The sequence below is a fragment of the Asparagus officinalis genome, chromosome 5 (genome assembly GCF_001876935.1).
Source record: "Asparagus officinalis chromosome 5, Aspof.V1, whole genome shotgun sequence".
NCBI classification, from domain to species: domain Eukaryota; kingdom Viridiplantae; phylum Streptophyta; class Magnoliopsida; order Asparagales; family Asparagaceae; genus Asparagus; species Asparagus officinalis.
Window position 1 is genome coordinate 96,243,636 of NC_033798.1, and position 24,937 is coordinate 96,268,572.

Sequence of the window (24,937 nt, forward strand, 5' to 3'; positions counted from 1 at the left end):
GCTCCCCCTCTCTTTTGTGAGGAGGCAAAGGGCCACATATGTGTCTCTTTAAATAGAAAAGTTAACGACAGCTAGCCCATGCTTGCTTGTCTCTAAATTTAATGACACGCCGCTTCACAAGCTCTTAATTAACTATCTGTCATTTGTCATTAGATGTATCTCAATTCTAATGACAAAACTCTTTTAAGATTGATATGTTAGACAATTTTTTAAGGGATGCGTACGGGCCCTCGTCAAAAGATAAGAGAGAGCAGAAATAAATAGCAAGTGAGTTCCTCTCGATCCGTAATAATTTTTCTTTTTAGTTTTCTTTCTATCTTTCTCATTCCTAATGAGCGCTCATGAGCATCTGTTAAGAAAAACCCTATATTAGAATGCGTATGGTGTTAGAGTTGGCTCAATTTCTAACTAAATTTATTGCTGCAATTTTCTACATGCATATACAATTTTGAATGGTCTTTTAGGGCATGGTACAGTCATTATTTGGCTCGGAACTCTACATGAAAGTTGTAGAGATACATGCATAGTTTACTCCAATCTTTGAATCACAGGAATCAGAGCAGTATGGATAGAGTTATGGTTAGTCAAAGTACCCTACCCGAATCTGGACAGATTTGTGTATTCCCAAGCATTTTGAAAGATGAAAATGTTAATCAAGGCCTATAAAAAGGCATGCTCTCATTATGAAGAGGAATAAACGGAAATCCAAGGGTAATCTAAGTTTTCCACTTGTTCTCTTGAAAGCATAGAGAGTTAGAATGAAGGAGAGTCTCTAGTGTTGTAGAGATCTCGAGTGTTGAGTTAATTAATAGACAAAGAGCGTGAGTGAGGGTTGTGTGGAAGTCGCCGTTGTCGGGTATGTCATGTGTGCCTTATACCCATTTGTTGATTCTATATAGTGAAGTATCCTCCGAGCTCTGAGCTCAACCCGTGGTTTTTCCCGTTTGGGTTTTTCACGTAAATCCTTGTGTCCATTCTTTATGTGATTATCTTTTATCTTTTTGTCATTAAGAACAAGAACCTGAAATGGTGTTGAGAAGTTTCATGGTTCGTCAACACCAACAAGTGGTATCAGAGCAAGGTTGTAGTGTTCTTAATAGCTGAAGACAAGTTAATAATCAACGGTGTGATGGTTGAGTTGAAGTCATTCAATGGTTGAAGCAATTTCACACTATGGCAGTGTAAGATAAAGAATATCTTGATTCAACAAGATCTACACATGTGTATTATGGGGGTTGAGCACAAGCTGAAGACTATGTCTATGGAGGCTTGGAACAAGGCAGACCTCAAGGCGATAAGCTCGATTGAGCTACACTTATCCCACGAAGTCACCTACAACGTGATGGAGGAGACTACCGCAAGGGGCAAATGGGAGAAGTTAGAGAATCTTTACATGGAAAAGACTCTCTTTAATAAGCTTTTCTTAAAAGATGAATTGTTTAATCTTCGTATGGAAGATGGAGATGATATTATGGAGCATCTTAATGTGTTTAACCGTTATATAACGAATTTGTTGCGAGTGGAGGTCCAGTTTGAAGAAGAGGATAAAGCTTTGCTATTACTACGATCCTTGTCGTCATCATTCAAACATTTTCGGACCATACTCATGCTTGGCAAGGAGACTCTTCGGTTTGAAGAGGTTGTTCAAAATATCATCTCTCATGTCGAAATGAACAAGAGCGCGAGAGTTGACTTGAAAAATGAAGGCCTACTCGTCAAGGAGTTGAACGATCGAGGTCGATCCAAGGAGAAAGGTTCCAAGTTGGACAACCACGGGAGATCTAAATCCAAGAGCCACAAGGATAAGGAGTGCTACTACTGGCATAAGAAGTGCCACTTCAAGAAGAACTGCAGAAAGTTCAAGGTAGATCAGAAAGAAGGGAAGAAATCTGAAACCACCTCTATGGCTGGAGTTGCTAAGGAGAACAGTGCTAAGCTTCTTTCAGTTTCGTCGGGTAAAACCATTTCTAATTCTTGGATTCTTGATTCAGGTTGCTCTCTTCATATGTGTGCAAACATGTTTTGGTTCAACACATATGAAAAGAAGGATGGAGGTGAAGTCCTCATGGGGAACAATGCCGCGTGCAAGGTCATCGGAATTGGCATAGTGAATGTGAAGATGTATGATGACATCATTCGTACTTTTGGCAACGTGTGACATATTCCTGCACTCAAGAAGAACCTGATTTCTTTGGGCACTCTAGATGCAAACGGCCTCACCTACTCCTCAGGCGGAGGAAAGACCAAGATTTGTAAGGGCTCGATGGTGATCATGCGAGGAGAGAAGCTTTCCAACAACTTGTACAAGATTCTAGGAGATACTGTCTCAGGGAAAGTTGTCGTATCCACAACTTCTAAAGAGGACTCCAAGATTGACTCTGGGAAAGACTCGGCTCATCTATGACATCTTCATCTTGGCTATATGAGTGAGCGGGGCTATGGAGGAGCTGCACAAGAGGAAGCTGTTGAAGAACATGGAGACTTGCAAGTTGGATTTCTGCAAGTATTGTAGACTTGGAAAGCAATGCAATAATGTCTCATTCAAGCCTACAAACAAGGAGAATCGTGCAAAGGGGATTCTCAACTATATTCACTCCGATGTATTGGGGCCGACACCGACAAAATCTCATAGTGGTGCTCGTTATTTTGTCACCTTCATGGATGACTATTCACGAAAAATTTGGGTCTACTTTATGTGGGAGAAATCTAAGGTCTTTGAGAAGTTTAAAGAATGGAAGACAGAATTAGAGAATCAAACTGGATGGAAGATCATGTATTTGCGAAGTGACAACGGAGGTGAATATCATGATGGTTTCTAGCGTTTTGTAAGCAAGAAGGCATTACGCGACACTTTACAGTGAAGAAAACTCCACAGCAGAATGGTGCAGCGGAAAGGATGAACCAGACTCTCATGGAGAAATAAAGATGAATGAGACTTCATGCAGGATTGCCCGAGTCTTTTTTAGGCTGAATCCGTTAACCATACTGCCTACTTGGTTAATCGATCACCGTCTAAGCTGATGAACTTTAAATGTGTCGAAGAAGTATTGTTGGACAAAGAAGTTGACTATTCTACTCTGAAGGTTTTCAGATGGTATGTTCATATTCCAAATGACGAACGGAACAAGCTGAAGACAACGTCACTTGAGTGCATTTTTCTCAGTTTTGAGAAGGGAGTGAAAGGCTACAAGCTGTGAGATCCAAAAATAAGAAGAAAGTACTGAGTAGAGATGTCGTGTTTGATGAAAGACTTGGAGCTAAAGCTATTGACAAAGATGAGGATCATGAAAAGAATCGTTGTCGTACTGAAATTGCTTTGTCAATGGAAGTATATATTCTAGAAAGTCAAGCTGAGATGGAGCAATACGACGAGCAGCAACAAGCCGAAGAGGTTCATGCAGAACCTACAAGTATTGCATAATCAAGACAGAGAAGAGTCATCAATCCTCCTCAACGATTTAAATGGGAAGATGAAGCCTGCTATGCACTTTTACCTACATGTTAGCTCATGAGTGCACCTAGTCACCAAAGGTGCGGGGAGATGAGTTGATGCTCATCAAGGTGAAACAGCTGAAGCTAGAGCAGGACTTGCTCTGAAGTTTCGGAGTCTAACTTCTTAGATTCTGAAGATCTATGTTCCGAAGACAAGTGTTCGTGATTCAGATGAAGATTGACATTTCGGAAACTCGTATTTCGAAGACTAATACTCCGAAAATGCAGCTTAAAATTTTGAGTAGCGTCAGATATCTCGCTAAGGTGGAGATTGTTGGAGTTGGCTCAATTTCCAACTAAATTTATTGCTGCAATTTTCTGCATGCAGATATAATTTTGCATGGTCTTTTCGAGCATGGTGCGGTCATTATTTGGCTTGGAACTCTACATGAAAGTTGTAGAGGTACATGCATAGTTTACTCCAAGCTTTGAATCATAGGAATCAGAGCAGTATGGATGGAGTTATGGTTAGTCAAAGTACCCTTCCCGAATCTAGACAGATTTGTGTATTCCCAAGTATTTTGGAAGATGAAAAGGTTAATCAAGGCCTATAAAAAGGCATGCTCTCATTGTGGAGAGGAATAAAAGGCAATCCAAGGGTAATCTAAGTTTTCCACTTGTTCTCTTGAAAGTATAGATAGTTAGAGTGAAGGAGAGTCTCTTATATTGTAGAGATCTCGAGTGTTGAGTTAATAGACAAAGAGCGTGAGTGAGGGTTGTGTGGAAGTCGGCGTTGTCGGGTGTGACATGTGTGTATTGTACCCATTTGTTAATTTCATATAGTAAAGTATCCTCCAAGCTCTGAGCTCAACCCGTGGTTTTTCCTGTTTGGGTTTTCCACGTAAATCCTTGTGTCCATTCTTTATGTGATTATCTTTTATCTTTTTGTCATTAAGAACAAGAACCTGAAGTGGTGTTGAGAAGTTTCGCGGTTCGTCAACACCAACATATGGTAACTCCCCGTTACTAAGTAACACACGATCTATCGGAACACCACATACTATAGGGGGTGTTCTGAACCTTAGCAGCGGAGTGATTGAGGGGCATGATGGTAAACTTCCATTCCTCCTCTACGGTACATATTTCTCTGCTCGGTTATGAAATGATGTGTACTTGCACTTAACAAATTAGTTGTGGTCTAGAAAGAGTGGTGGAGCAATATTAACCGGATTGAAGGCCTCAAAGGCAACCTTGAACTAGAAAAATCAAGATTCAAGACCAATAATGATTCAGTTTTGGCCAAACTATAAATCCTGCCCGATTTTATTCCGGTAATATAATTTGCTTAATGAGGAGTTGTTCATTACCGCCTAAAATGATTATATAGTACAAGAAGTGTCTAAATGAGTTTGTTTACTGGACAATTGATGTACCAAGTTATCTTGGGACGACTAAGACATATGCTCAGCTAGATAGTTTCTAAGACACGAGAATCTAATCAGAGAGGTTTCCACTGTAGCACCTACCACATATGCCCTTTAGTACCTCTGGTTGGAATTATCCTTGTAGGCATCAAAAATTGCTTATAGGTCCAAAACTCAGGTCAAGACAGAGAGAAGATGGAGAACGTCATCATCTAAGTCAGAGAAAATCATCCAATGCAAAAGGAAGTAAAGGAGAACGCAAAACACAACTCAAAATAAGACTTGAAGTTGTCTCACAGTTGATGAGACAGTATCCACTGCCTCGCAAATGTGAGATAGTGTTTATTGTCTCACATATGCGAGACAGTGGAGACTGTCTCACCAACTACGAGATAGCCTCCCAAGTCTTTAGCGAGTTTTGTTGGGTTTTGTGGGATTCACTTGGCTCCATAACTGCTTGGGAACGCTCATTAACATTAATGGGCAATTACATCCTAGAAATACACCCACTCTCACAAAAAGTGCGGCATTTAACGCTCTTTAAGATAGTGGACGACGGTTACAAAGTCCCTGAAGCTGTCTCCTTTGGCTGAGACAGTGGACACTATCTCGCCCACATGAAACAGTGACCACCAAGTGTTTTGACTCCTACTTGACGGTCATGGCTCCTAATGGCTATAAATACCCCTTGACACACTTGTGCACAGAAAAACAAACAGAGAGGCTAACATTTGGCAAACTTTGAGAGCAAGAGAGAGTTCTTCATCCACTTTCAAGCATTCTCAAGAGTCCTTTGGTGTTTCCTTGAGTTCAAACTTAGATTTGATCTTGAGAAGAGTACATGTCTTACAATACTTACTTCTGTTATTCGTTTCTTGTCAAAACATTAACTCCAAGCCTTCTTCGTATCTGACTTGGAAACGTTGCTCGGTGGTCCACGGATAACGCATCACCGGCACAGACAAAGAATCCTACGTAAGCAGAGGCTACTACGTAGGAGTTTCTGTGTGTGTTACTAGGGAGCACAATTTTGTTTTCTTTATAAAGAGAAGAGTTACACGTGTAAAGCTTGTTCTTTTGTTTCTTTTAAATGATTTAATGAAAGCAACAAAGAAAATTATTCATGATGCAAACAATCCCTTAGAAAGAAGCAAAAAATAATGGTTTGCAGCTAAGCTCCGAACGTTGTTTAAGGGGGTGTTTGTTTTACTCTTTTTATAGAATAAGAATAGGAATTAGATCTGACATGGATAAAACTGTAAATAAAGGATTCTAAATATATCCTATTCCTAAGTTTGGTTCATAATAATTTTATAGATTTTAAAATTTATAAAGTTGGATAAGAGGGGGGTTTTATGGAAATCCAAATCTAATGGGTTTGGGTGGAATTGGGTAAAAAAGTTGACACCACCCACTTCATTTCCCTTTTTCCTTGTTTTTCGGAATCCACAGCACCACAAACCCTAGACTAGGTTTCAGCCTTCTCCCGCTAATCTTCTCTCGCCTCTTCTCAATCCTCTTTGTGACTCTTCTCGAACCGTTCTTCGATTTCTTTATCAAAGAGGAGGCTCAGGATTGAGCTCTATTGTTGGTTGTTGGCTTTCGATTTTTGTCATTTTAGGGTTTTGTTTACAGCTTTGATTACGAGCTTTGAGTTGGCTTCGGTGGGTTTGTTGCTTCGGTGGGTTGCTATTGGTTGGTTAGGGTTCTGTTTATAGCTTCTAACTTGAGCTTCTTTGATCGATTACGATCTTCAATTTTGATCGTTGATGCCAAGCTGAGTTGGCTTTGTTGCTACGGTTGGTTGCTGTCAGTTGGTTGCTTTGGTTTTCAGCTTCAATCTTGAGCTCCTTTCTTCAATTTCAAGCTTTGATTTCGAGGTTTGATCCCAAAAATTTCTTTATTAGTTGCCTCGGTTGGTTGCTTTGGTTTGTTGCTTTGGTTTTTAGCCCTAAATTACCCCCTTGGCAGTTGAAGGTATAAATCCATAACTCATTTAAAAAAAATTAATATATGATCATGGATGATTATTGTTTAGTAGGAAAATTAAAAGAAGATAATTGAGAATTAAATTTGTATTATTCTCTCTAACAGACTTAGAAAAAGAATGAATTATAATTCTCTCGATACAACTTCTCTCTAACAGACGTAGAAAAGAAATTACAAATCTTCTCGATCGGTTTTCTGATTTACAAAAGAGGGAAAGGTCAACAAAGATCCTTTCCTTTGTTTAACCTGGGTTCTTCACGGTAGCGATGAGATGTCTCCCTCGATGTTAGTGTCGAGTTTGCTTCTCGTTGATGATCCGATGTTTCACCTCTTTGGATTAAAGCCAATGAAACTTGTGTGACAAGTTAAGCAAAACTCTTAACGAGTTTTATAACTCAGTCCGAGTTTAAACTCATGGAAGAGTTGATTTGAACCAAAATTCGGCTAATAATCCAAGTACCAAAGCTTCAAAATTTCTGTTGCTGAAGGATGCTCCAAGATCTCCAAGTGCCGATCTCCTTTTTTTCTGTTCGAAAAGATCAAGGTCCAGATCCCCTAAAAAGATCTGATGATATTCCAAGATCTCCAAAAAAATATCTCCTTAACTTTGTTGAGTTTTTTGTTATTTATAGAGGGATAAGGGGTTGCAACTGACCCCTTAAACCGCTCCTAAATGGGTGAAAATCCCTCAAAGCATGGGGAAAATGGTTTTGGAACCGTTCAGCTTGTGTTTGAACGAGTCAAACGTTGAAACTGACGTTCTGGGCCTGAACTCTGCGTCTTAGACTTGAAAAGCAGAGTTGGGCATATGCCTAAGGCTGAAAACACACTGGTCGTGCTGCGTTTGGAATCTGAGACGCAGAGATGAACTCTGCATTTTAGAATTAAAGAGATTGTTGGCCTCTAATCTCTTTTATTAGAGCGTTTGTAAAGATCGTTATTTTGTAATCTCCACCTTGTTAGCCCTTATGTTTTGATGATGTTTTACAACCACCATTATCGGTACTAATGGCTTATTGAGTGAAAATATAGTAAATTCATTTATCAAGCTTGTTAGTGCCATAAATGGAGGATTGGATGGAACATACGCTACAACGATGATATCCAAAGGAGGAGGAGGCATAATGATGAAGCAATGTTATTTCAAGAACAACAAATTCATATAGAAGCTTCATCAAAATTAAAGCTATATCAAGACTCAAGAACTTTATTTTATGTGAGGATATTAGCTAGTTTTTATTTTCTCTCTAGTGCTAGAATGTAGGCAAAGAGTTATTGATTTTACTTGAAGCTATTGGGAATCACACACACGTTTCCATACTTATGTTTTTAAGCGTTTTTCACAAAATACTATTTTTCACAAGTATGAGGACCTATCTGCAAAATTCTTTTTCCAAACAGTTTGTTTTTAGTATTAAAAATATTTTACAAAGTTTTATAATTTTCAGAGGTAAAATAAATATTTTGCAAATATTTTAGTTAAGTCAAAAATCAGTTTCTGCAATGTATCAGAATGCGCTCGATCGGACCGGTCGACCACACATATGATCATTCGTTACTGGACTCCAGAGAGTTTGTCGGTCGACCGGCCCGGTCGACCGAAATCTCGATTTTTCTATCGGTCGACCGCGCCGGTCGACCGATGAAGTCTCTGTTTGTTTTCTGGGTTTTCAAAGTTGTTCGCGGTCGACCGGATTTTCGGTCGGTCGACCGAAGTATTTTTTCGGTCGACCGAAAATCCCTTCGGTCAACCGAAATCTTCTTCGGTCAGCCGGTCAGCCGCGACTTTTTTTCAAACGGTCGATTGCCTCGAGTATTCTTTCTCTTTGCCATAGGGTCTTGTAAAGAGAGAGTCTTGCATCATTTCTACTGCTGTGTGAGTGTGATCTTGTGTAGATCAACTGTGAGGGATTATGATCTGTTGAGATCAACTGTGTAGTGTGAGATCGTGAGGGGATCACTTTGTAGACGAAGTTCCGGCTTCCAAACATGGTGTGTAGTGGATTTCTCCTCGAGAGTGGGGAGCGGGGACGTAGGTCAGCGGGCCGAACCTCGTTAACACATCGCGCGTCAAGGATAACGATTCCTAACCCTATCTCACTTACTTTGATTGCATCAGTTTATTGTGGTTTGCTTGTCTTAATTTTTATTGCATAATTAGAGCCTCTTGACCCTAATCACCCCCCTCTAGGGTCCAACAATTGGTATCAGAGCTTTGGTCTCTATATCAGTTTTTGGTTTAACAACCTTAGAGAAAAGATCCAATGGAGGCTTCTTTGAATATGCGTATGTTAGAAGGACAATCCACCTCTAGACCACCCCTCTTCACCGGGAGTAATTTTGCTTATTGGAAGGCTAGGATGAGAATCTACCTCCGTTGTATTGATCTTGACATCCTAGAGCTCATAGAGAAGAAATATGTAGAGAAGTCCAAAGTCGGGAGTATGACCGATGGAGAAAGGCACCAAGCCAATCTCAATGCCAAGGCTATGAACGCCTTAATCTGTGGTCTTTCCCCCAATGAATACAATAGAGTTTCCACGTGTGCAACCGCATACGAAATTTGGCAAAAATTATGTGTCACACATGAAGGAACACCCCAAGTTAAGGAATCTAAGATTAGTGGACTTATGCATGATTATGAGCTATTTAAAATGCTTCCTAATGAATCCATTGATGCTATGTTTTCCCGTTTTACTAATATCATCAATGAATTACATGGTCTTGACAAGCAATTGTCCATTCAAGAGATGAACTACAAGATACTTCGCTCCTTGACTCCAACATGGGAGCCCAAGGCTACGGCCATTGAGGAAGCTCATGACCTCACTACCTTAGCTCTTGATAGCCTCATCGGAAAGCTCAAAGTGCATGAGAAGAAGCTCAAGGGAAAGGAGAAGGAGGAAGTGCCATCACGCGAAGTTGAGGAGCCGTCACCAAAGTTGAAGACAATAGCTCTCAAAGGAGCTAGTGACAACTCGTCTTCGTCGTCGGATAGTGAAGTCGATTTTTCTAGAGAAGTGGCTCATCTCTCTAGAAGAATCTCTAGACTTATAAAAATGAACAAGAAATTTAACCCCTTTTATTGATTTAAACTCTTTTATAAAAACCCCCAAGCCTGCTTCTTCTTCCCTAAGCCCTAACGTTTTGAAAGAGAACCAGAGAGCTCTGTTTCTTCCTGAGAAAATTTTCAAATCAAACTTGTTCTTCTGAGTTCTTGTGTGTGTTTCACTTCCCAGCTTCAGTACTCTTCTCTTTGCTATAGGGGCTTGTGTAAAGAGAGTGTCTTGCATTTATCTTCTGCTGCTGTGAGTGAGATCTTGTGTAGATCGACTGTGAGGGAGTGTGATCTGTGAGATCAACTGTGTAGTGAGAGAGAGATCTTGTGGGATCGCTGTGTAGACGAAGTTCCGGCTTCCAAACCGGATGTGTTAGTGGATTTCTCCTCGAGAGTGGGGAGCGGGGACGTAGGTCAGCGGGCCGAACCTCGTTAACACATCGCGCGTCAAGGATAACGATTCCTAACTCTATCTCTTTCTATTTGATTGCACTTCTGTTTTGTGGTTTGCTTGTGCTGAGTTTTAAATTGCATATTAGAGCCTCTTGACCCTAATCACCCCCCCTCTAGGGTCCAACAATTGGTATCAGAGCTTGGTCTCTATATCAGTTTTTGGTTTAACAACCTTAGAGAAAAGATCTAATGGAGGCCTCTTTGAATATGCATATGCTAGAAGGACAATCCACAACTAGACCACCTCTCTTCACCGGCACTAATTTTGCTTATTGGAAGGCTAGGATGAGAATTTACCTTCGTTGCATAGACCTTGACATTCTAGAGCTCATAGAAGAGAAATATGAAGAAAAGTCCAAAGTCGGGAACATGACCGATGGAGAAAGGCACCTAGCTAATCTCAACGCTAAGGCTATGAACGCCTTAATTTGTGGTCTTTCCCCTAATGAATATAATAGAGTTTCCACGTGTGCAACCGCATACGAAATTTGGCAAAAATTATGTGTCACACATGAAGGAACACCCCAAGTTAAGGAATCTAAGATTAGTGGACTTATGCATGATTATGAGCTATTTAAAATGCTACCAAATGAATCCATTGATGCTATGTTTTCCCGTTTTACTAATATCATCAATGAATTACATGGTCTTGACAAGCAATTGTCCATTCAAGAGATGAACTACAAGATACTTTGCTCCTTGACTCTGGCATGGGAGCCCAAAGCTACGGCCATTGAGGAAGCTCATGACCTCACTACCTTAGCTCTTGATAGCCTCATCGGAAAGCTCAAAGTGCATGAGAAGAAGCTCAAGGGGAAGGAGAAGGAGGAAGTGCCATCACGTGAAGTTGAGGAGCCGTCACCAAAGTTGAAGACCATAGCTCTCAAAGGAGCTAGTGACAACTCATCTTCGTCGTCGGAGAGTGAAGTCGATTTTTCTAGAGAAGTGGCTCATCTCTCTAGAAGAATCTCTAGACTCATAAAGATGAACAAAAAATTTAACCCCCGATCTAACAACAAGTTTTCCTCTCGTGTAGGTAAATGTTTTGAGTGCAATGAACCGGGTCACATCGCTAAGGATTGCCCCAAGCTCAAGGAAAAGTACATGAAGTACAAGAAGAAGAAGGCTATGTATGCCGGATGGGAAGAATCCGAACCAAGTGACTCGGATAGTGATGAAGAAGGAGCCAAACTTGCTCTTCATGACCCAAATGTTTGTTTCATGGCAAATGAACATGAGGTAATATCCGAGGCCGAAAGTGATCTTTCTACATGCAATGTGATATAGCTATGGCTTTAGAAGAGTTGAATTTTGAATTTAAGAGAACGTCTAAAGAATACTCTTCTTTCAAAAAGTTGCATGCTTCTTGTGATATCAAGCTAGAGCAATTAACAACTTCTCTTGCTCTAAAAGATGAATTGCTAGGAGATCTCGATTTCGAGAATAAGCAATTAAGATCAAAAATTGAAAGATTAGAAATTGAGAGTTATAGAACTAGACCCACTCATGCTTATGCTAACTACAATCACTATGATAGAAATAGGTTTCATGGTTCTAACATTCGTACATACAAAAGAAATTTTGTATGCACCTATTGTATGAGACATGGACACATTTCTACTCATTGTAGAATTAAAGATAACCAAGATTTTTATGGATTGATATGGGTACCCAAAGGTACCAAAACTACTAACCACCAAGGACCCAAGACTTGGGTACCTAAAGCTACTACATCTTCATCTTCATCTTTTGTAGGAAACATCACGGCAACGACGTAAGAAGATGTGGTACCATGATAGTGGTTGATCACATCATATGACGGGCAACAAAGAGTTATTTGCAACCCTATCAAGGATTGAAGGAGGCAATGTCTCCTTCGGTGGTGGTGAGAAAGGTAAAATTATTGGTATTGGTTCTATTGGTAAGAAACACTCACCCATTATAGAAGATGTTTATTTAGTAAATGGTTTGAATCATAATCTTCTTAGCATTAGCCAATTAAGTGATAAAGGTTTTGATATTTCCTTTAAACCGGATAAATGCATTATTAGTATGAATGGAAAATTTGTTTTTGTTGCTAATCACAAATCTAATGTGTACATTTTTAAGATGAATGAATTAGTACTTCATAAAAGATACAATTTGTGAGGATTGTGCCAAAGGTAAACAAACAAAGTCTTCTTTCAAATCCATCCATGAGGTATCGACTTCTAAACCCTTGCAATTACTTCATCTTGATTTATTTGGTCCTATGCGTGTTACCTCTCTTGGAGGCAAACACTATGTTTTTGTGATTATTGATGATTTTTCTCGTTTTACATGGACAATATTTCTTGCTAAGAAAAATGATTGTTTTGAAGAATTTGCTAATCATGTTAAAAGAATTGAAAATGAAAAGGATTTGAAAGTTGTTAAAATAAGAAGTGATCATGGTGGTGAATTTCAAAATGAATTTTTCTATGATTTTTGTGCTCATCATGGTATAACTCATATGTTTTCCGCTCCTAGAACACCACAACAAAATGGTGTTGTTGAACGGAAAAATCGCACCATACAAGAGATGGCACGCACTATGCTTAATTCTTTTGATTTGCCAAAATATTTTTGGGCGGAAGCCGTCAATACGGCTTGCCCTGTTTTAAATCGTGTTTTGATTAGACCAAAGCTTAAGAAAACTCCTTATGAACTTTATTATGGAAAAACTCCTTTCATTGGTTATTTTCGTGTCTTTGGTTGCAAATGCTTTATTTTAAATACAAAAGATCACCATGATAAATTTGATTCCAAAATTGATGTTGGTATTTTCTTGGGTTATGCACCTCGAAGTAAGGCTTATAGGGTCTTCAATAAACGAAGCCTCGTTGTTGAAGAGTCTATAAACGTTACTTTTGATGAGACTAATGTTGGCTCTCAAGTTGTGTTGCCTAGGAAAGATGATGATGATGATATTGAGGGAGGATTGGACTTGTTGCAAATCAATGACACTCCCTCTATAGAAGTTCAAAAGGATGTGGATAGCACAAACGCTCAAGATCAAGTTGAACCACCTAAAGCTTGGAAATTCACATCAAATCATCCAAAGGAACAAATCATTGGGAGCCCTTCAAAAGGAGTTATAACTCGCTCAAAAGCCTTGAGTGAATGTGGTAATGTTGCATTTCTATCTCAACTAGAACCTAAAAAGGTTAATGATGCTTTAAATGATGAGTTTTGGGTTTTGGCTATGCATGAAGAATTAAACAATTTTCAAAGAAATGAAGTTTGGAAGTTAGTTCCTAGACCTAACAATGCTAGTGTTATTGGTACAAAATGGGTTTTTAGAAACAAACTTGATGAACATGGCATTGTAACTAGAAATAAAGCACGTTTGGTTGCCCAAGGATACAATCAAGAGGAGGGCATAGACTATGATGAAACCTTTGCACCGGTTGCAAGGTTGGAATCTATTAGGATGTTTTTGGCATTTGCTAGTTTTAAAAATTTCAAACTATTTCAAATGGATGTCAAAAGTGCTTTCTTAAATGGTTTTATAGAAGAGGAAGTGTATGTTGAGCAACCCCCCGGTTTTATAGATCATGCTTTTCCTAATCATGTTTACCGGGTACAAAAAGCTTTATATGGGTTGAAACAAGCTCCTAGGGCTTGGTATGCTCGCCTCTCTAGTTTTCTTGTTGAAAATGGTTTTTCAAAAGGAACAATTGATAACACTCTTTTTGTGAGAAAAAGAAAAAATGATTTTATTTTAGTTCAAATATATGTGGATGACATTATTTTCGGTGCTACTAATGAATCCTTGTGCAAGGAATTTTCTAAACTTTGAGATGAGTATGATGGGAGAGCTTACATTCTTTCTCGGGCTACAAGTCAAGCAAACTAAGGATGGGATCTTCATTTCACAAAGAAAGTATGCAAAGGAATTGGTTAAGAAATTCAATTTGGAGAATTCTAAGCAAACTAAGGATGGAATCTTCATTTCACAAAGCAAGTATGCGAAGGAATTGGTGAAGAAATTCAATTTGGAGAATTCTAAGCATGCGCCTACTCCCATGAGTACTAGTGATAAGCTTGATGCGGATGAGAGTGGTGAAGATGTGGACCAAAAACTATACCGAGGTATGATAGGTAGTCTTCTTTATCTCACCGCTAGTAGACCCGACATCATGTTTAGTGTGTGTGCATGTGCACGTTTTCAAGCATCTCCTAAAGCATCTCATTTAATTGCGGTTAAAAGGATCATTAAGTATGTTAATGGAACTTTTAACCTTGGTTTGTTTTATCCAAAAAGCACCACTTTTGATTTATATGGTTTTTGTGATGCCGACTTTGCCGGATGTAAGGTAGATCGCAAGAGTACTAGTGGAACATGCCAATTCTTAGGAAATTTACTTGTTTCTTGGGCTTCCAAGAAACAAAATTGTGTTGCATTGTCCACTACGAAAGCGGAATACATTGTCACCGGCTTATGTTGTGCTCAAGTTTTATGGATGAAACAAAGCTTAGTTGACTATGATTTGAACTTTCAAAATATTAAAATCTTTTGTGATAACACAAGTGCTATAAATATTTCCAAAAATTCGGTTTTGCATTCTAGAACTAAGCATATTGATGTGCGCCATCATTTCTTACGCGATCATGTAGAGAGACAAGATGTATCCCTAGTCTTTGTTGACACAAAATCTCAACTAGCGGATATATTTACTAAGCCTCTTGGAGAGGATGATTTTTGTCGCATAAGAAATGGTTTGGGCTTATGCACTATGTGAAAGTTCAACATTGCTTGCTTGTTTAGTTGCCTTTTGCATTTCTCTTTACCCCATTTTTGATGGTGACAAAGGGGGAGAGAAATCTCCTCATTTGTTGCATATACTTAGGGGGAGCTCATAGATAGGGGGAGCACTTATTTATAAGCTATTTTTATTTTTATTTTTTTTGCTCTTATATAATGGTTGGTTGTCATCATCAAAAAGGGGGAGATTGTTAGCCCTTATGTTTTGATGATGTTTTACCAACCACCATTATCGGTACTAATGGCTTATTGAGTATAAATGTAGTAAATTCATTTGTCAAGCTCGTTAGTGCCATAAATGGAGCAATGCGATGGGAAATACGCTACAACGATAGATATCCAAAAGCGAGGAGGATGTCATAATGATGAAGCAATAGCTTATTTCAAGAAGAAACAAATTAATATAGAAGCTTCATTCAAAATTAAAGCTATATCAAGACTCATAAGAACTTTATTCTATGTGAGGATATTAGCTAGTTTTTTATTTTCTCCTCTAGTGCCTAGAATGTAGCGCCCCAAAGTAGTTATGATTTCACTTCAATGCCTATTGGCGAATCACACACACGTTTTCATACTTAGTGTTTTTAAGCGTTTTTCAGCAATACTATTTTTCACAAGTATGAAGGACCTATCTGCCAAATCTTTTCAAACAGTTTGTTTTTAGTATTTAAAAACATTTTACAAAGTTTCATAAATTTTCAGACGGATCAAATAAATATTTTTGCAAAATAGTTTTAGTTAAGTTCAAAGATCAGTTTCTGCATGTTATCGAATGCGGTCGACCGGACCTAGTCGACCGCACATTATGATCATTCGTTACTGGACTCCAGGAGCAGTTTGCTCGGTCGACACGGCACTGCGTCGACCGAAATCTTGATTTTTCTATCGGTCGACCGCGCCGGTCGACCGATGAAGTCTCTGTTTGTTTTCTGGGTTTTCAAAGTTGTTCGCGGTCGACCGGATTTTCGGTCGGTCGACCGAAGTATTTTTTCGGTCGACCAAAAATCCCTTCGGTCAACCGAAATTTTCTTCGGTCAGTCGCGACTTTTTTTCAAACAGTCGATTGCCTCGTTTGCTGTGCTTTCACTTAACCGTGTTTGGCACAGTCTGTGGTAATGGTCTGAAAAGGAGATTATTTTCTTAATTGGGAAGATTGGGTTGTGTTTTTAAAATGTTTAATCTCTTCTATTTAAACCCTTTCTCCTTCATCTTCCCAGTTGCCCTAACGTTTGCAAAAAACCAGAGAGAGACGCTGTCTTCCTGAGAAAAATTTTCAAACCTGTTCTCTGTGTTTTTCTCTGTGTTTTTGTGTGTGTTCACTTCCCAGCTTCAGTAATCCTTCTCTTTGTCATAGGGGCTGTGTTAAGAGAGAGAGTCTTACATCTTTTCTTCTGCTGTGTGAGTGAGATCTTGTGTAGATCAACTGTGAGGGAGTGTGATCTGTTGAGATCAAACTGTGTAGTGAGAGATCGTGTGGGATCGCTGTGTAGACGAAGTTGCGGCTTCCAAACCGGGTGTGTAGTGGATTTCTCCTCGAGAGTGGGGAGCGGGGATGTAGGTCAGCGGGCCGAACCTCGTTAACACATCGCGCGTCAAGGATAACGATTCCTAACCCTATCTCACTTACTTTGATTGCATCAGTTTATTGTGGTTTGCTTGTCTTAATTTTTATTGCATAATTAGAGCCTCTTGACCCTAACCACCCCCCTCTAGGGTCCAACACACCTTAGCTCCTTGAAATATGAGAGTCATCAGATTGTAACTCTCACTATGAAGATTGTTGAATCAGAGTTTTTATCGATTGTCGTGAAGGTCATCGAGTTATAACTTTCTCGATTTACGTGAAAATCTTTTAGTTGTAGCCTTTATTTGTTGATGTGAAAGTCATTTGATTATAACTTTCATCATTGGTGTTTGATGAGAATCAACTATCTGTAATAATATTTAGACAGCTTACAGAACCCCTCCAAAGTTTTCGAAAGTTCACGGTTGACTGGAACGAATTTTCAAAATATTTTGGATCCCCAATTTGATTTGAGATTTGTTGTTGAATGATGGTTCACTATATCTGTTTTGAAGACATCGTGAATCTGATTATAGAAATTTGCTCTATGTCGCAGTTCTGCTTCCTGTATTTAGCGACTTCTTCGCTAACTTCCTTGAGATCTCCTTTGGTAAAGATTAACCCCATACTCCCGACGGACACGTAGAAATAGTTAAGGTAGTTTTGATCTCCTTAAACCAAACAAGATAACTTTTGTGTCTTGACGATAATGAACTTAGTCAAACAAGCTAAAGCCCAAGTCATCATCGTTAGATCCATTAGTAGGATTGACTTTTTCCTCTTCTTCGGTAGCAGGAATAACAACATTCTCAGTCAATACAACAGGATCGATAGAAATAGTGAATTTGCTTGGATCTTTGAGATATTCCTTTAACTTATATAAAAGTGTATTTAGTGTCAATAACACCAGCAAAAAGATTCTTGTAGGTATTGATGAACACCCCATGTGTAGCTACAAGAGTTAGGTAAGAGAGAGCCAACAACAGCGAAGCAACAATAGAAACACCAGCTGCAAACTTATCAATGAGGTCATCCTCAGTGAGGTTGAGCATCTTTGGCCTAAAAACATATCTATTGTCATAAACAGAGAGAACCACAAGCCCGTATGAGAAGGGCCTTCTCTCAAATTTGGTAAGGAGGATAGCCTCAGAGGAACTCACTTTGTCTCCTTTCTTGATCAATTTAACTGGGGTAATGATTTCAACAGTACCCTTGTTAATCTTGGTTAGAATGTTAAACCATTTGAAAGGATGAGTTGCAAGAAGGATCGAGTTCAATATTGTCAACGACATCAATCATAACATGTCTATACTCATCCAAGAGGCTATATAGCTTCTTGTTGTAAATCGGTTTCTTCTCAGCTTTCGTCATCTTGATGGCCATTGCTAGCTTCTCTGAGTATCTGAGGATGTACAATAAACCCAATGGTGATGGTGATTCGACATAAGGGCCAAGACAAAGCAAATTGAAGGAGGTGCGATTTGTTTGAAACACCCAACCAAGAATGGTTGCTGAAATGCTTCTGTTGAGAGGCCAAAAATGCACAAATGAACCCTGCATCTGAGATTTAAAGTGCAGAGTGAACTTTGCATTTAGAATTTCAACCAACACGAACGCAAAGGTCGTGTTTTGGGCAGGATTTTTGCCTAAAATCTCTGTAGGTGTAAAATTTGATTTCCCAAAATGGGGATTTCGTTTGTATTGATAAGAACAACTTATTACAAACTAGTGAATCAAAGTTATAACAGAAACAGAGGGAATGCCCTCCTTGTTTAACGTGGGGTCTTTAGTGGCAATAGGACGCCTCCCTCGGTGCTCGTGCTGAGTTTGCTTCCCTTGGATGATCCGATCGAAGTTGCGGGCAAGCTTCAGTATGCACTAGAAGTTTGATTGGGTGAGTTTGATCAACAAAGGCCAAACAAGTGCTTGAAGCTTTAGTACACAATAGAAGCTTGATTGGATGAGTTCGATTAACCGAGGCCAAACAAGTACTTGTGCTTGTAGGCCGAAGATGCCAAGAATTCAGTCTTCTTGAATGACAAAAAGTCCGATCTCCAAAGACCAAGACTCCGCCGATGGCGTGCCTGTAACAAGGCTGATCTCGAGTCCAAGATGGTCTTGAGTTCTCTGTAATTCGTCCTCAAAGAGGTCTCATCCTAAGACTCTTTCTCTATGGCTGCTCATGGCCTTTTATAGAGAAGAAGGAGAGTGTAATCACTCCCTTAAATCATGGAAAGTGACCATTCCTACACTGAGTATGGCCATGAGGAGAATTATGATCAAATCTCTTAAATCGTGGGAAATGACTATTCCCGTGCTGGGTATGGTCATGAGGATAACCAATCCCTTAATTCAAGGGATTTGACTGCTCCCATGTGTTGGCCTTCTTATTTTGATGATGTTTAACAAACAATTTATCACTAATGTTGTTTGTCTAGTGTTTGTGTTTTCATATTTATTCTAGGCAAACAACTTGTTGGAGGATGGATGGAATTGCGCTTCAACGGTCATATCCAATGGATATTTATTCTAGGCAAACAACTTGTTGGAGGATGGATGGAATTGCGCTTCAACGGTCATATCCAATGGAGGATGGAGGAATAGTGGGTGAAGCCAACACAATTCAGTTGAAGATCCAAGCAATGGAGGATGGAGGAATAGTGGGTGAAGCCAACACAATTCAGTTGAAGATCCAAGTTCAAGCTTCATTCGCTAGTATACCAAGTCAAGCCACATCGAAGATCAAGATTATTTCGGTATACTTAGTATAGGATAATATTGTGTGTGATTAGTTCTATAAGCTTAAGTTTGCACACACAATTCATTTGTGAATTTTCATGAAAATAGGTGTTTTTATGCAAATTACATTCAAATATGTTTTGGACTATATCAACCATGTTAACATCATTTGTTAAGTCCATAAAAAGGTTACACAAGCGTTCAAAACCTCATTTGATCTAAAATAGCAAAAACTAACATGTTTGAAAACTATGTATTTTAGCATTGTTGAATTTTCCTATGTTTTGACAAATGGTAAAAGCTATTTGAAAAATTCTTTTTCCAACATGTTCATATTCATGTTTATAAACTTTCTCAAAGTTTTATATTTTTTGGATTTTATTTGTTATTTTTAACAGAGCCTTGAAATTCAACTTAAAAATCAGTTCAGGCTGAAAACCTATTATCAGTCGACTGATCAGTCGACTGATGACATTAGTCGATTGATAAAATCAGTCGACTGATGAGTCGACTGAAGAAAGTGCCTGGAATATTTATGTTGCTCTCTGTTGTGTTTCTGTCGACTAACTCTGTCAGTCGACTGGAAAATATTTTTCAGTCGACTGATAAGCTTGTTTTTGAATACAACATTCAGCTTATCAGTCGACTGATGCTTCCTGTCAGTCGACTGACAGGCTGTCCAACGGCTAGTTTTGTACAGAATCTATTTCTTGGTTTTTGGGAGATTTTTGCTGATTTGCTTGGGTTTTTGTCTGCTGTTTTCTCTTCCTATATAAACCCCTAACTTCTCATCAGCAATAGACATCTTTGGAAGTGAGTTTTAACAAGAGTTTAAAAAAGGTTTTAAAGTTTATTCAAGTGATTAAGTTTGTGTTTACAAGAGGTGGCTTGATCTTTCAATTGGGGAATTCATCCTCAATAATCTCCAACCTTTATTGTGTTTAATAGAGAAGTTTCTCAAACTCTATTCTCTAGCAATTTGTTTTTGATTTTCATATATCATGAGAAGTTTCTCAAACTCTATTCTCTAGCAATTTGTTTTTGATTTTCATATATCATTATTGCTAGTTTGTTATTTGAGTTTGATTTCCTTTATACTAGCAATTTGTTTTTGATTTTCATATATCATTATTGCTAGTTTGTTATTTGAGTTTGATTTCCTTTATACTCATTTTATCACACATACACACCCTAATTGAGCTTATAGGATTTCATACATCATATTGGGTTGTGGGATTGTGATTTGTGAGATTGAGCCTGCATTGAGTTCTCATTCATGTTAGAGAACATTTTATTGTAATTAAGCCTTTTGTGAGTTGCACATTGTACTACACTTGGATACCAAGAGAAGTGGTTGGTGAGAGACGGGGTTGGTTCCGAGAGGAGTGACGTCGGTAGTAAAGCCTAGAGGTAGGTTGTAATTCCGAGCACTCGAGGAAGGTGACACGGGCTAGGCCAACACTTAGAGGGTGTGAAGTGTATTACTAGTGTGTAAGTTATGAAGTTTTCGGTGAACTAGAAAACCATATTGTAAGGTGTAAACATTATTCGGGTAAGCATAGAAAATCGGGTTGTGTTAGTGGAGATCTCCTCGAGGTGAGGAGCGGAGACGTAGGTCGTGGGGACCGAACTCCGTAATCATATCGTTTGTTTGCGTTTGTCTTTTTGCACACTATCTTCCAGTTTACTTTTGTTTATATTGCATATTCTTGCTTATAACATATTATATATTTATCTTGCAAGAATAATTTGTTAATTAGTTTTAATTGGCATAGAGTCGGATTAGATTAGCATAAGACCCTAACCACCCCCTCTAGGGTCTAACAATTAGTATCAGAGCTTGGTGCTCTTTGATTTAAGGTCTAATCACCTTGAGTTAAAGATCCAAGTTTTTTTATGCTAATCTAGTTTTAAGATTCATTGTAATCTTGCTTGCTCATTTTTTATCATGGACATGCTTTGTTCACCTTGTTTAGTCTATGATCCTAATGTTGCTCCTAGAATAAACAATTTCCCCTATGACCAATGATGTTCTAGATTTAACATATTTGTTAGATCTAAACAATTCGGTTTATGGGAAGTTATTAAAGACGCTTATATTGTACCCACTTCGGAAAAATCCATGTGGAGTAAAGATGATAAAAGAATGTTTAATATGAACAAGCTTTTGTTAGAATATTTACTTAGTGCTTTTCACTCATCCTTTTCTAACAAATTTGTTTATTTTGATAGTGCTTACATCTTATGAAAATTTATTGAAGCACATCAAGGGGACTTGGAGGTGATTCGACAAGCTTTGGAGACTTCCTCTTCAAGTTCCATTAGAGCATCATGCACACAACCACTAGGTGATAACCCTAGTGAGGTACGCGAGCTCGACAACGATGATGATATTACTTTTGATGAGCTTGCGCTTGAATTTGAAAAATTATACAATAGCTATATTGAATTCAAAAGTAAGCATGTTAATATGAAATCCTCTCATGAAACACTAGTCGCTAAGTTTGATCTCATTGCAAATGAAAATATAAATCTTAAAGAATGCAATAAAATTTTGAGATTAGAAAATGCTAGATTGCTTCATGAAAAATGTGATGCCATGTTAGAAGTAGAGATGAGTAAAAATAAAATAAACTCTATGGTAAATGATTATATTTATCCTACTTCTAGTAGCAATGCTTGTATGCACAATGATGAGTTGAATCAAATGAAAAAATGCATATCGACCTTAGATTCTACACTAAACACTTGTACTGCAATAACAAAAAACTTATGGACTTGTGTGTAAAGTACAATGATAATTCTTCTAAGAAACCTACTCACTATGCACACATGTATGACAAAATTTATAAATGATCTATTTGTGGTCGTAAAGGCCATATAGCCAAATTTTGTCATAATGCACAAAAGCTTAACAAGCCTATTCATGATTGTGCATCCCATCAAGCTTCTTCATCTCATACACATGAACAAACACATAGTGTAAATCATAAATATGCTCATGCGTACAAATGTGAATATTGTGGTCATTTTGGTCATTTGGCCATGTTTTGTTTCGATTTGAAAAGAAATTCTCGTTTGCCAAATGATAACAAAGAAAAACCTATTTTTGCAAATAAACCACGTGCACAACAATTCGATCAACGCAAACTATTCAAAACCCTACATTTCACAAATTGCAATCGTATGGGTCATGTATACAATTTTTGTTTTGACCATATCCGTGCACAAAATACGCCAAAATGGGTTCATAACCCTAGGGCCTTGAATTTAAATGATAGGGGTCATGTTCCAAACTCTTTCGGCGTCAAAAATGTTTGGGTACCAAAACAAAATTAATTTCATTCCGTTTTATAAGCTTTGTTTTATAGGATGAATTGTTAAATTGATTTTACGAAAATTTCATACATACATATATATATTTTCTTTTGAAAATTTTATATTATTTGAAGTTTTTCGCTTGAGATGTGTTTAATCAATGATTTTATGAGTACATAATTTTACATATATTTATTAAGATATAAAATCTCAAAAAGGTTTTAAAATACAAGAAAACAGTTTTTCAGCACATCAGTCGACTGATGATATCAGTCGACTGATGGGTCGACTGATGATATCAGTCGACTGATGGGTCGACTGACGGACTCGTTGGTAAACGAATTTTTTTTCTTGCGGAGCTTTGTTTTATCTAGATCTGACCCGCTCTGCTTACTAAATCCAGACCACTCAATTTTTTCTGAGAATAAAGCTCAGCCCTTGGTCTTTAATTTATACCCCAAACTATTCCTATTCCCTCTTAATTCTGATTTTTCCCAAATCCGTCGACCGATCTCTCTCTCTTCATCTTCTTCTCCGGCGATCGCCGCACCTCTGTCATCTTCTGAGCTCGGAACTCTACTAGAGGCTATAAATCTCCTTCACTCTCTTGTTCTTCTTCTTGCTCAGGTCTAGGGTTTATCTCAGTTAGGATTTCAAGGTCTAGAAATTATTTCGGTTATATAATCTTTCATTTCGCTCTATAATCATGAACCAAGGCAATAAACGCCCTAGAACCAATCGAGGAAAAGCCTCCTCATCTCAGGCTCCTGCTCCGAACCCTAGTATCCAAAATCCCTCAGCTTCAAATATAGAATTTTATGAAAATCAACTGCTTACCCCTGCATTGCTTGAAAAATATCAGTCTTTGTGTCGTTTGAGAATCTTTCCTGGTAGATTCATTAACTATGAGGAGTGCAAGCATTTAAATGTTGTTACTGTTCTTAAGGATACTAGTTTATACCACCTTTTCGACTCAATTAATGCACCCCCATATTATCCCTATCTTGTGTAGCTGTTCTATGCGAATCTACAAGTTATCTCCACTGACCCTTGCACTCCTATCATCACTTCTGTTATCAAGGGTCGTCATCTCTCTTTCACCGCAAATGAACTTGCGGAAATTCTTGGAATTCCTAGGGGAGACACCTATCTCGCTGACATAGACTTTGAAAACCCTGACATTTCCTCATTAGTACTTCTTCCTGGTCACCTACCTCCTCTCGACTCTCACAACACTACCTTCCTTGCTAAGGTCATTGGGCGGATTCTGAGTTATAATTTAATCCCCAAAACTAGGGGTTACGATCATTATTCCTAAGACCTCGCATGTGCCATCTATGGAGTTATCGGCTCTATGGGTATCCTTTGGGGAAAAATCATTTTCGATTTCATGGCCTCTAAACACACTAAATTCCTTCCATACGGGGCCATTCTCACTACCCTATTTAAACACTTTGATATTGATCTTTTCGGCGAACCCTTCATCAAAATTAAACCATTTATCGATGCTGCCGCTCTAAATCGTATGGGTATTCCGGCTACCCAGTTCACACTTGAGAGGCATCCCTCTCCAGAGCTTCCTCCAGAGCCTTAGCATCCGATGATTCTTCATCATCTTCTGATGCCTCATATAGGCCTCCTCGCCCTTCTCCACCTACTTCAGATCCTTTATCTGAGTTCATGACTGGGGTACATGGCGATTAGGTAGCATTGAGCATCATCAGGAGGAGTTGGTGGGCAGAGTGGATGGCTTGGGACATCAAGTCGAGGGCTCGGGGCACCAGCTTGCCGAGATCCTCACCATTCTGAAGCCTTCACAGGGTCCAGGACCTTCATCTACATGATGTAGATTGTTATCACTTCTATTTTGGTTATACTTTAGAAAAACATTGTATCATAATATTTGTTTTTAGTGTTTTGTGCGAATCTCTGTGGTTTATGTTTGTATGATACCATCACTTATGGATTTGTATGGTTTATGTAGTCTGTTTTTTAGCTTGGTTTGTAACTTGAACATATATGAGTTGTGGAAAACTCATCATTTTGGCTATGTATGTCATGTTCTTTTTTTGATGCCTATGGATACATGTGTGGATGTAGTTGTGAACCATATTTCTTCTCAATGTACTATGTTTTCACAGTCCTTATCTGCTTATATATTAAGGCTAACCATT

The 24,937-nt window shown here is 38.5% G+C and overlaps 1 pseudogene; it reads right to left on the reverse strand.

Annotated features, from left to right (window-relative positions):
* LOC109842212 lies at window positions 17,422–24,445 on the reverse strand (annotated as a pseudogene).